Genomic DNA, 13,207 nt, shown 5'->3' with positions numbered 1-13,207 from the left:
ACTGGAACATTATGTGGCATCATTTTCAGCATTAGTGAAATAAAGGATCCAGGAAAGCTGTTTGCTTGAGAGTGGTGAGACGCTGTCTCTCTGAGTGCATCAATACCAGGCCTGCAGAGTTCCTTCTTGCAGCTTAGCCCTTTTAAATAATGAATTGTTAAGAGCTCCTTATTATAAGATTTCCATTAAACACAAGTGACAAAAAAATAAGGAGAAAAAAAAGCTTATGCCTTCACAACTGCGAAATACAGACCTACCTACAAGTGTGAGAGTAAATGAAGAAGTCTGATATTGAGATCATTCAATATCAGACAATATTTCTTGCGCCAAAAAGAACATGGTAATCAGCGGCTCTTGTAATAAAGAAGTCGAATAATACCACGTTTGAAGGTTTCAAGATATCTCAGCCTCAACTTAAAGGTGTAGTTTCTTAAAAAAGGCTTTAATATTAAAATCTTTTGTTCTAGAGAAGAGGCCTGGTTTGTGATCCAATGCTAAACTTTCATGAGGGGCCACACGGGGGGGGGGGGGGTCGTGGGCAGGATGCAGCCCGTGGGCCACCAGTTGGACAGCCCTGATGTAGAGAATTATATTTTGAGAATTTGTGGTTTTTGAGTTATTTAGCATTTTATTCAGCAGCTCTCGTTTGCAATCAGGTTGCTAGGATTCAAATTACCCTAACAACTATGCATGGATTTGAATAAGAGACTAGAATATGAATAGAAGATTGTCTAAGTAGAAAGATGAGTAATAAAAAGTAGCAATAACAAACATTTTGTAGTCTTACGGAACATTTGTTTTTTAGATGGGGTGAGTGACCACCACTTGAAAGCTGCAAAGAGACAAGGCGGCAAATAATTTAAAAAAAACTATACTACTAATAAATAATGAAGACCAATTGAAAAGTTGCTTAGAAATGGGCATTCTATAACATACTAAAAGTTAATGTAAAGGTGAACCACCCTTTAAAGTAAGGTAACTTTTATTATGGTATAAAACGGCCATTTCTAATCAACTTTTCAATTGGTTTTCATTATTTATTTTTTATAGTTATTTGCCTTTTACTTCTGACTCTTTGCAGCTGTTAAATGGGCATCACTGACTCCCTTCTAAAAAAAACCCCAAAAGTTCTGTAAGGCTACAAATGTATTGTTATTGTTACTTTTTATTACTGATCCTTGTATTTTGGCCCTTTCCTTTTCATATTCCAGTCTCTTATTCAAATAAATGTATGGTTGCTAGGATAATTTGGATCCTAGTTACCAGACTGCTTAAGATGCAAATTGAAGAGCTGCTGAATAAAAAGCTAAATAACTCAAAAACCTTCAATAACAAAAAATTAAAATTGCAAATTGTCTCAGAATATCATTCTCTACATAATACTAGTTATTTCAAAGGTCAACAACCCTTTTAAGTCTTTAGGTGTCAATCACAAACAGTATAGGATAAGGGCTGCCCAATCTCATGAAATCAGCAGCATTTAGGGTAGTGACACACGTGACAATTCGTCGACCGTGATTTAAAAAAAAACAAGTTTCAATGATAAGGCAATCATCTTTTTGCAAGCAAAGATTTCGGGCAACTTCGCTTCCGATTGATTTGCATCCCATTCTCCACCCACACGGGCTGGACATTCTTCAAAAAGATCAACAAGCCTATCTGTGTCAAAGAAATGCATTAAAAAAGGCATTTTCTGCAATTTTTGCCCAGGTTTTTTTAAAAGCAAGTTTAGGCGACAAGTCTTTTGTTTTGTCTTGCCATAGAGAAAAATGTAAATTGCCAGCTATTTCACACACAATGCTATTTGATATCACCTGTAGTCCCAAAACGCGCAGAGAACCCTTTTTGGATCGATTTATCAGAAATAGCATGGCTATTCAGAAGTAGTTAAAATCTGTGCAAGCAAAAGGAAGATTAGTAGCCGCGATAGTATGCAAAATCTTGTGTGTGCGGCATATCGTATGTACATAAGAGTGTATGGGTGTAATTTTTAGGGCGACAATTTCGCATTCTTTGTTCCAGCGATCACACGCTCACTCATCATTCGCATACGAAGATACGCATAATACTCGTGCGACAATACGCTGCAGAAATGCCTTTTTTAAAGCATTTATTCAACACAGATAGGCTCATTGATCTTGGTAAAGTACGTCCAGCCCGTGTGGGCGGAGAAAGCACCGTGGTGCACTATGGGATGTAAATCGCTCAGAAGCCGAAGTTGCCTGAAATCTTTGCATGCAAAAAGACGATCACCTTGTCCCCGAAAATCGCAGGCGAGAAATCTCCCCGTGCGTTACTACCCTTGGGCGTAAGCTACATCATAGTCTGCAGAAACATAATCACCTAGTATATCTGTTTGTTTCTCCAAGATGCTTTGTTTATAAAATGATAACACTTTTTTGACATCGACAGAGTTTATGTTTTGCTTCAGCTTCTAAAGCGATTCTGCGAGCTATAGAGCTGTCATTACTATCCTTCAACTGCAATAAGCTTTGAATGAAACATTGACATGAGAGGCAGCCCCCTCTTCAGCCATCTCAAAGAGCTCCTTAATACGGTACACATCAGTTTGGAATAAAAAAATAAAACAATAAGAGGCAGTCCTTTCCCATTATGAACTGCAGTTGCTACCATCATCACTGAAAGTGGCTGGTGGTGCAGATTTTAAAGCTAGAGGGTGTAATATTAATCCTGTCGATCAAAAACATGACAAAGCAGCCTGTCAATTCAATTCTATTTCAAGGGGTTAAATTATTGCAGTTAGAAGGGAAACTTCTTTTACTAGAGGTTCTAGAACCATGTTTCAAAGAATTTTCCCATCACACTCCTCATAACTCAAACCTCCTATCAGGTCTTTCATTGCCAAGCAGATGGAATATATTAAGGTAAAAGGTCCTCAGACAGGATCGGTCAGCCTTCCATCTCTGCCAAAGGCTTCACGCTAACTACAAGCAGATTTGCAGGCGGCCTCTTTGCTCTGTTGCAATGTGAGATCTGGCACATCCTTTGCCCCGACTACCAGCAGGAGGGCAGGAGACCAGCTGAGCACGGCTACTGTGCCAAACAGACTGTGCAAGGCCTTGCTGCTTGAATGCTTCTACAAAAAGACTCAAAGTCCGTGGCCTCTTTTGTAAACAACTTCTTGTACTTTCTGCCTGCAACTGTGCCAAACCATCCTGAAGGCTTAGCGTCAAAAGGTGGTACAACTTAATCCATTTACATCTGAGAAGATATTCAGCGGTTGCCTAGAGAGTTCAGCATAAGGCGAGAGAGCTGCTTGATATCAAGAATGCCTTGCTGTAACTTGTACATAAACTCAAATGCAGGTTAAGCCAATGTGATAGCTAAAAACCCGTATTACATTCCCGTGCACAGATAAAACCAGGAATAACTGGGATTTGCAAAGTAGCTGGATACTAACATCTGTTGTAAACCTTTCATTATAAAGGTCAGTAAGCATGTATTCTACAGCATATTGTTAATGTCTGATTTTGTGAGGTGGCATGTTTGGAAAGCTGTATTATTAGACTTTCATTCTTTTTATCAAATGCCCTTTCTATACGCTAACATTCTAGGCTTTTGCAGCTGTTTGGCACCAAGTATAGGTATGGGATCGGTTAACCAAAATGCTCGGTACCTGGGATTTTCTGGATAATGGATCTTTCCGTAATTTGGATTTTCATACCTTAAAGGAGAAGGAAAGTTAAAAAACAAATAATGCTCTATGTATTGCCCCTTAGGTGAAGAACTACTTACAATAATGCTGCCTCTATACAAGTTGCCCTTTAGCTGCATGTAGAGATTGATGTTAAAAATATTGAAGAGTGCATAAAATATTTATGACGATCCAAGTATAGGAGAAGGAAGAGGAACTCCAGCAGTGTCACTGCAAACAACTTTTTATTCCAGGCAGTGGTAAACACAACATGTTTCGGGTTCAATACCCTATATCAAGTGGTGACATCCCTCTGCTGATAGAATACTGCTCAATCAGGGCTTGCACATGCGCAGAATAAATCTTCCAAGCCCTGCGCATGAGCAAATGATCACTCTACTTCCCCCAGGCCAGCAATGACATTATGATAACATGTTAAAAGTGAAAGTCATCACTGACCTCCTCCTCCCCCCTTCATTGTGAAGTACTAACAGTAACAATCGTGTCTTGTTGCTGTAGTGATTTAATTCAATGTGTGGATGCAAGTAAAGCATAGCGAATTTAGTAATTAAAGTACGGCGTTTCAGGAGGGGGGCATGCAAGCAACAGTTTGCATTGTTAATTTAAAAATACCTTTCCTTCTCCTTTAAGTCTACTAGAAAATCATGTAAACATTAAATAAAACCAATAGGCTGATTATGCTTCCAATAAGGATTAATTATATCTTAGTTTGGATCAAGTACAAGGTACTGTTTTATTATTACAGAGAAAAAGGAAATCATTTAAAAAAAAATCTGGATTATTGGATAAAATGGAGTCTATGGGAGATGGCTATTACGTAATTCGGAGCTTTCTAAATAATGGGTTTCTGGATAATGTATCCCATACCTGTACTGAACCCGAGTTTCCAATTGCCGATTTGCACAAAATAACACTTTTTTTCATCACATTAGTCTAGATGAATTACACCTTATTTCCAGTGATCCTCATGGCTCTCCCAACTCCATCAGTGTCAAATACCTGCAAGAAAATAAGGACACCTTGTTGTCTATACCAGCACTGTCCAACTGGCAGACCCACTCTCAATGCTCCCTCTAATTCCTTCTCGGCTGTGTGTGCGAAAAAAATAATTTTTGTGGTTTTAAAAACTTGTGTGTACTGGCCTCAAAATTTGTGTGTGCACACACGTTCACACAGTTTAGAGAACATTGCCCCCGCTACTTCTAGGAAAGCATTTATTCTGCTGCCACACTAATGTAATGAAAGCACACATGCCAACAAACAACCAGTGCAAGAGAATCAAATTGATTTTATACTGCATTAAACTACAAACTAAAACTACACTAAAAACTAGTGACATGGACCATGAATCATGATGCAGGGGGAAAAGAGTTAAAATGGGCAAATGACTCAATTATAGGGTGAGGAGAAAATATAATGGAGGCAAGAAATGTAAAGTAGATGTAAACGGGGAGAAGAAGGCGAGAACAGCTGAGCTGTCTAAATCGGAACAGTCCTGCAGAAAACGGGACAGTTTGGTGGAATGACCCAGTGTAGCCACTGCTTTTAAACTGGCAAATGCTACCTGCCAATTGGTTGTAATAGTATATAGTATTGTCTAGACCTGGACAAACTTTGCACCTTATACAGGTACAGGTTCCGTTATCCAGAAACCCATTAGCCAGAAAGCTCTGAATTACGGGAAGGCTGTCTCCCATAGACTCCATTATAATCAAATAATCCAAATTTCTAAAAATTATTTTCTTTTCTCTGTAATAATAAAACAGTAACTTGTACTTGACCCAAACTAAGATATAATAAATCTTTATTGGAGGCAAAACACACTGATTCATTTAGCCAAGTCAGTAGCACTTCCATTATACTTTAATACATTTTTACTTAGCCTTAGGAGTGCTCCCACTACCCCCCCCCCTTTTGTATTTGGAGGCAAAACCAGCCTATTGGGTTTATTCGATGTTTACATGGTTTTCTAGTAGAAAATCATGTAAGATCCAAAGTACAAACAGATCATGGAGATCCAAAGTACGCAAAGATCCATTATCCAAAAAAAACCCAGGTCCCGAGCATTTTGGATAACAGGTCCCATACCTGTATTACATAACCTCATTTATATATATATATATATATATATATATATATATATATATATATATATATATATATATATATATATATATATATATATATATATATATGAAAAAATTAAAAATAGCACCAAGGGTCTTTGCAGAAAGATTTTTTGTATTATGGCATGGTATGCACAACTGATGTTTCGGTCTCCTTTGGGATCTTTCTCAAGGTCCCGATGGGGACCGAAACGTTGGTTGTGCATACCATGCCATAATAAGATTTTTTTTTTTTGCAAAGCCCCTTGGTGATGTTTTTCATTTTTTCGTACGTCTTGGTTTTATGTGCAAGAGGGCAGCTATATGGAAGCTGGTGCTGTCCAGTGCACAATATATAGTGAATAAAGTACCCCCTCTTGTAAAATATAAGGATATTATAAGTTACTGAGGAGTTTCATGACCATATAAAAACACGAGGCAGAAGGCCGAGTGTTTTTATACAGGTCATGGAACTCCGAGGTAACTTCTAATATCCTCATATTTTACAACTGGGGGTACTTTATTTATTACACAAGTTAATACACAAGTTTCAGTGAGTCGTGACAGAAATGACATCAGAACTCACCGTTTATAACTGATGACATCAGAACTCACCGTTTATAAGGATATAATTTTCAAGATATTTATGGCTTTTGTGTATTATTTATATATATATATATATATATATATATATATATATATATATATATATATATATATATATATAATATAACCTTCAAGAAATTAAAGATATATTTGAACCTGAATGATCCTATTTTAAGCATTTTAATGCAGCTGCTGTAAATTTGCTGTAAACCACTGTACGAGTAATACAACTGAGAACTGAATGCCACTGATACTGACTATATATTAAATGACTTACGTCCGGCTTGATTTCTGAACGGAGTAGTTACTACTGGGAATACCAAATAGGATAAAAACTGTTCAATATATGGAAAGGAGCGGCTGCAGATTTATATAAAAACATACCAGCTGAAGAGTAGGCCTTCTACTGATATAGGTACATATGTAATAGAAGGGGGAGGTTAAGGATATTACAACCAAAGTGTGTTATGTTTCTCCTCTGTCCATACAAACACCCATACACTGGTTATTCATGCTGCTTCTCTTTTCTGCATCAGTAAGCTGCCAGTTGGCAACCTCAAGCCAGGAAGCTGTCAGTGTCAATTGAACTAAGCCTACAAGGTTCTTGCTGGTGAAAGGCCATCCTCTGTTTCCAAAGCATGGGAAAAAACAACTCTGCTCTCCTTCCATTCTAGCTGGCGACTTTCACTGACTGCAATATCAAGGAGCTGTGAACTGACTCTAACAAAGGCGTTCTGTGGCGGAGTTCTGGCTGGGACCCATGTCAACAGATTCCAAGGTCGCAGGTCACACTAACTAACATATATTCCAGGCAGACACTGCTTTAAGTACAAGCTGGAAGTCGTACAAATTTGAAATTTTTTTTAATCCCCAAGATATTCCTGATCCTTCCACATGTTTCTGCTCAATTAGAAACAATTCTCACTTTGCACCACGTGAGAGGCCCCATTGGATTAGGAGTTCAATCAAAAGAGAAGATCCTTGAGTCAGACACAGAGAGGCTCACAGCCAACTGTATTATTTATTCAAGCACATGAAGTATATGTATCTAGGCTATTCTTCATTTATACATATAAATAATGAACAAAGAGAGCATCAAAAGGAAAGAGTACTATGTTTATAACTATTTGTGCACAACTTTCATTTATAACAACTTTAAAAAGACACAAGGTATGAGGTCAGAGCATAATGTTTACATCCCACAATATTTATTTCCATTTTATATATTTTATTTACAACTCATGGTAAATGTGAAATTAGCACACAAATAAAATACTGCTGGCAAATTGTGCCTTTTTTGGAAGAATGCAAACCATGAGTGAGTGCCTTTTGGGGAAAAAAATACATATAATACATATAATACATATAATACATATACATATAATACACAAAAGCAATGAATATATAAATTATATCCTTATAAAACGTTACTAGTATTGTTGTCAGTTATAAACGGTGAAAAGTGATGTCACTTTTGTCACATGACTCACTAAAATGTGTGTATTATAATAAATAAAGTACCCCTTGTTAGAAAATATGAGGATATTAGAAGTAACCTCAGAGTTCCATGACCTGTAGAAAAGAACTCAACCTGCGGTCATGGAACTCCGCTGTGATTTATAATATCTTTATATTTTACAATAGGGGGTACTTTATTCACTATATAAACACTCTGCATTGCATTTTAGTAGGATTTAAGTACAATGTCTTATCAACTGCTCTCTCTATTTTTTTTTAATAGTTAAATTATTTGCCTCCTTTTTCTGCATCTTTTTAGTTTTCAAATGGTTGCTGACCACAACAGGCAAATAACTGATCTGTGAGGCTATGATTTTCTTGATATCATTTTTTAATAAACTTTCTATGAAGGCCTCTACTATTCATATTTCAAACAGGAGAGTTGCTGAAAAATGCACTAAATAATTCATAATCCACAACAAGTAAAAAAAAGAAAAATAACAGCTTTTTCATAGGTTTAGTATGATGATGTGATACTCTGTAAGTCCTATAAGTTAGCTCCACCTGTTCTTTCTTGTTTTTTTATATAAAAAGGATGAATTTTCACTGTAGAGTTTTCCAGGAGGATAGACAACAAGGTTAAGGGTAGAAAGTTTTATGGAGAGACATCTTTGTGCTAAAATTTGGAGATTAGTAGCACGTAAGGAGAGCACTCACCCGAACTCCAGAGAGCAGGCTCCGACCAACAGATTAGGCTGTGCTAACAACGCCGACACGCCTCCGGATAGAGCGTAACAAATTGTATCAATAAAAGTCTCTGATCCACGGAGCACCAAGCCAGGTCGAAGATTAATAAATTTTCATTTTATTGAAGATTAAACATTTTACATGATAGTAAATCACCAACAGTGCATCAAACGCAGTCCATGCTTAACGCGTTTCGTAGCTTCAACGCTACTTCATCAGAAGCATAAACGAACAACTTCCCATAATGCCCTTAAATAGTGCAACAAACCCCTTTAGCCTAATTAGAATCATCAATTGAATTAACCCTTAATAAGAAACCCACAAGTTAAAAACATTCTAGGAAAATGCACTAAATGAAAAATTTGTTACAAAAATCCACAAAAGGGGTTAAACATGACAAAACATATCACTACCTCCTACGGTTAGAATAAAAGGGAGGGAGAGAAAGTGCAAATATAAGTACTATAATAAGGCAATATATGATTATATAAAATATTAATTTAAATAATGCCAAATATTCTAAGGATATATAAATATGCCATTAATAACATTAAATACAAAAGCACGAGAGCTCACACTCCCTATTCAGGCCCCCATAATCCTCAGTGGTTTTCAAATGATATATCCAGAAGGTCTCCAGCCTACTTAATTTGGTTTCATAATCTCCCCCTCTAACGTCTCGCACTGGCTTATCTATGACTTGGAAATTAACCCTTGCATAACCATCATGTTTCTCAACTATATGTTTAGCCACTGCGGATCTAAAATCCTTTCTATCCACCGCCGACAGATGTTCCAAGAAACGGGTGCTTGCCATACGGGTAGTCTTACCCACATATTGGGATTTGCACTCACATGTAATTAAATATATGACTCCCTTAGACATACAGTTGAAATATCTATTTATCGTATAATTAGCCCCTGTCACGGAACTTGAAAATATTTTAGATGGTGTCACACTCAAACAGGTTTTACACCTCGTTCTTCCACACTTGTACACACCTTTAAATTTAATCCAAGAAGGTTCAGTTTCCTTGGTTTTGGAAGAATATAAGCTTTTAGATACATGCGTGGCTATACTTTTGCCCTTTCTGAAAACAAAACTAGGAGTTTTGTCCAAAGTTTTTCTCAGAACTGGGTCTTGTAATAAGATCCCCCAATGTTTACGCACACTACTCTTAATTGAATTGGCATCCTTGCTGAAAGTGGTGCAAAAACGCACCTTTGTTTGCGAAGCATCATGTCCTGTTTTGGATTTGGTTTTGGGCTTATAGTGTAGAAGAGTAGTGTGCGTAAACATTGGGGGATCTTATTACAAGACCCAGTTCTGAGAAAAACTTTGGACAAAACTCCTAGTTTTGTTTTCAGAAAGGGCAAAAGTATAGCCACGCATGTATCTAAAAGCTTATATTCTTCCAAAACCAAGGAAACTGAACCTTCTTGGATTAAATTTAAAGGTGTGTACAAGTGTGGAAGAACGAGGTGTAAAACCTGTTTGAGTGTGACACCATCTAAAATATTTTCAAGTTCCGTGACAGGGGCTAATTATACGATAAATAGATATTTCAACTGTATGTCTAAGGGAGTCATATATTTAATTACATGTGAGTGCAAATCCCAATATGTGGGTAAGACTACCCGTATGGCAAGCACCCGTTTCTTGGAACATCTGTCGGCGGTGGATAGAAAGGATTTTAGATCCGCAGTGGCTAAACATATAGTTGAGAAACATGATGGTTATGCAAGGGTTAATTTCCAAGTCATAGATAAGCCAGTGCGAGACGTTAGAGGGGGAGATTATGAAACCAAATTAAGTAGGCTGGAGACCTTCTGGATATATCATTTGAAAACCACTGAGGATTATGGGGGCCTGAATAGGGAGTGTGAGCTCTCGTGCTTTTGTATTTAATGTTATTAATGGCATATTTATATATCCTTAGAATATTTGGCATTATTTAAATTAATATTTTATATAATCATATATTGCCTTATTATAGTACTTATATTTGCACTTTCTCTCCCTCCCTTTTATTCTAACCGTAGGAGGTAGTGATATGTTTTGTCATGTTTAACCCCTTTTGTGGATTTTTGTAACAAATTTTTCATTTAGTGCATTTTCCTAGAATGTTTTTAATTTGTGGGTTTCTTATTAAGGGTTAATTCAATTGATGATTCTAATTAGGCTAAAGGGGTTTGTTGCACTATTTAAGGGCATTATGGGAAGTTGTTCGTTTATGCTTCTGATGAAGTAGCGTTGAAGCTACGAAACGCGTTAAGCATGGACTGCGTTTGATGCACTGTTGGTGATTTACTATCATGTAAAATGTTTAATCTTCAATAAAATGAAAATGTATTAATCTTCGACCTGGCTTGGTGCTCCGTGGATCAGAGACTTTTATTGCTAAAATTTGGAGAACAGAAGGCCAAAAATATCGGTGGTTTTGGAGGAATGGCACAATTCTATAGGAAGGATTGAGAGTCCTACTAAGGGCCGTGACATGCAGAGCACTTTATTGCCAAGCTGAAAAATCTCCTCTCCTGCAGGGGATGAAGCTCCCATCAAAGCCTGCCCCTTTACATTAGTTGTAAAGCATTTTACATGCAGTGATCCTGGGTACTTGTCTGAAAATGCAGGCATTTTTGATTGATTACCGGGGATAACTACATTTAATGTGATTTGTATGCGGCAATTTCAAATAATGTAATGGGCAGGTAATATCACTCCACCTTGTGCAGCACTAAAGAGTGACAGAAGTTTATCAAAGTCACATGGCTAGGGGCACCTGGTAAACTAACCACATGTCTAAGCCCCATGTTCAATTTCATAATTAAATAGTAAAAAAAAAAATTTGCTCTTTTGAAAAATGGATTTTGCTGAAGGATATTGTCAGAGGAGCGCTATTTACAGATGCATTTTGTCAAAAACTTGATTTCCCGTTACAGAATCCCTTTAAGGGTTGGGATCACCTAACACACGATAATGCTGCTCAATTTCTGCATTAGGCCCTTGTCAATGAGGTTTGTGTATACTGAGATAATATTCCTTTCAGCAGAAGTTGTGCAAAGCTTCTGGTTTGACCCATTCATTTATCAAACAGAATAGAGGCCTTAGCCACAGTGAACAATGCACCACTGCAGCTCTATGTCCTCATACTGACAAGAAGTTCAGGGTCTTATAAACTTGAATAACAAACAACAGCAGTCTTAACATCCTCCACAAACACAGGCAAGGCATTTTGCTTATATTAAATATACAAATTCCGCAGCAAGATAAGAGAACCCATTCTTGAGATTGTGTACAATTCTTTCCATGCATCTTACATTTCAAACAGGATACAGTTATGGCACACAGCCAAGTGGCCTAATCCGGGATAATGAAAAAGTACCATTGGCTAAATCTTAAATAGAAATGCAAACTAAAGAACAAAATATGATTATATGCAACCCCTGAAAAAGACAAACTGTAAGTAAAAAGTTCTATACTGGGAAAGCTCAAGATGTTAATGCCTGAAAAAATTATCAGAAATGACCTGATAAGATGGGTTCTAGATTGCAAAGACAGATCAACATGTTTCCTTTACTAAGCACAATTCAACAAAATGTTAAGAGTTCACTATGCTTTTACAGAATTGAAGGGGTGATTCACGTTTAAAGTGATACTGACACATTCCAATAAAATAGGAACGTGTTGGTATCAGTGAAAAGAAGCTGCATGCAAAATATAAGCAGCTGAAAGTTCCCCAAAGTCACCCCAGCCTGGCGAACCTTAGTAACGTTGACCCTCCGACACCATTAAATCATACTTACGAGTTGTTTCAGTCACGCTGGGCTGGGGCGGCGCCATCCCTCCATAGGTTAATTACACATGAAAACAGGACTCCAGCCTGTGGAGGGAGCCCCCAGCCCAGCCTGACTGAAACAACTCAGCAAGATGATTTAATGGTGTCGGAGGGTCGCCGTAACCAAGGTTCGCCGGGCTGGTGTGGCTTTGGGGAGCTTATATTTCACTTGCAGCTTCTTTTCACTGATACTGACATGTTCCTATTTTTATAGGAACATGTCAGTATCACTTTAACTTAAATTTTAGTATATTTTACAATAGCTAATACTAAACCTTTTTTTTAAAAAAACAACTTTTTTTCCTTTTAATAGTTTTTGAATTATTCGCCTTCTTCTTTGCAGGTTTCAAATCGGGGTCACTGACCCCTTCTAAAAACAAATTCTCTAGAAGGCTACACATTTGTTGTTATTGCTACTTTTATTACTCATCTTTTTATTCAGGCCCTGCCCTAAATATATACAGTCATATAAAAAAGCTTGACTTAAATATCAAAAATGTTTCCAATATCCTTTCATATATACCCTATAAGTATACCAACAGGTCAGATCTAACCCCTTTGACCTCTCTTGTCAAAGAGGTGGGCAGATGTAAGTTTAAAACAAGAGAAGTAACACAGATGTGAAAAAGGGAGGTATCCCAAAACATGTTGTGAACCACACAATAAAGGTGTTCTGCAGGTTGATTACTGCACATTGCTGCATTGAAAGCATACTGATGGAGAGTGCAAGGAAAACTGTGACAAACAAGACAAGGTACAGGTCCCACTTTGTATGT

The 13,207-nt window shown here is 37.3% G+C and overlaps 1 protein-coding gene across 4 annotated transcripts in view; it reads right to left on the bottom strand.

The window, feature by feature from the left end:
• The window catches only part of dennd1a.S (DENN domain containing 1A S homeolog), a 486,461-nt gene that overhangs the window by 310,173 nt on the left and 163,081 nt on the right, over positions 1-13,207 (bottom strand). The gene's annotated exons all lie outside the window — the stretch shown is intronic.

Source organism: Xenopus laevis, chromosome 8S (assembly GCF_017654675.1).
Source record: "Xenopus laevis strain J_2021 chromosome 8S, Xenopus_laevis_v10.1, whole genome shotgun sequence".
In the NCBI taxonomy this organism is placed as follows: domain Eukaryota; kingdom Metazoa; phylum Chordata; class Amphibia; order Anura; family Pipidae; genus Xenopus; species Xenopus laevis.
The sequence above is the reverse complement of the archived record's forward strand: the minus strand, read 5'-3'. Positions and strand labels throughout refer to the sequence as shown.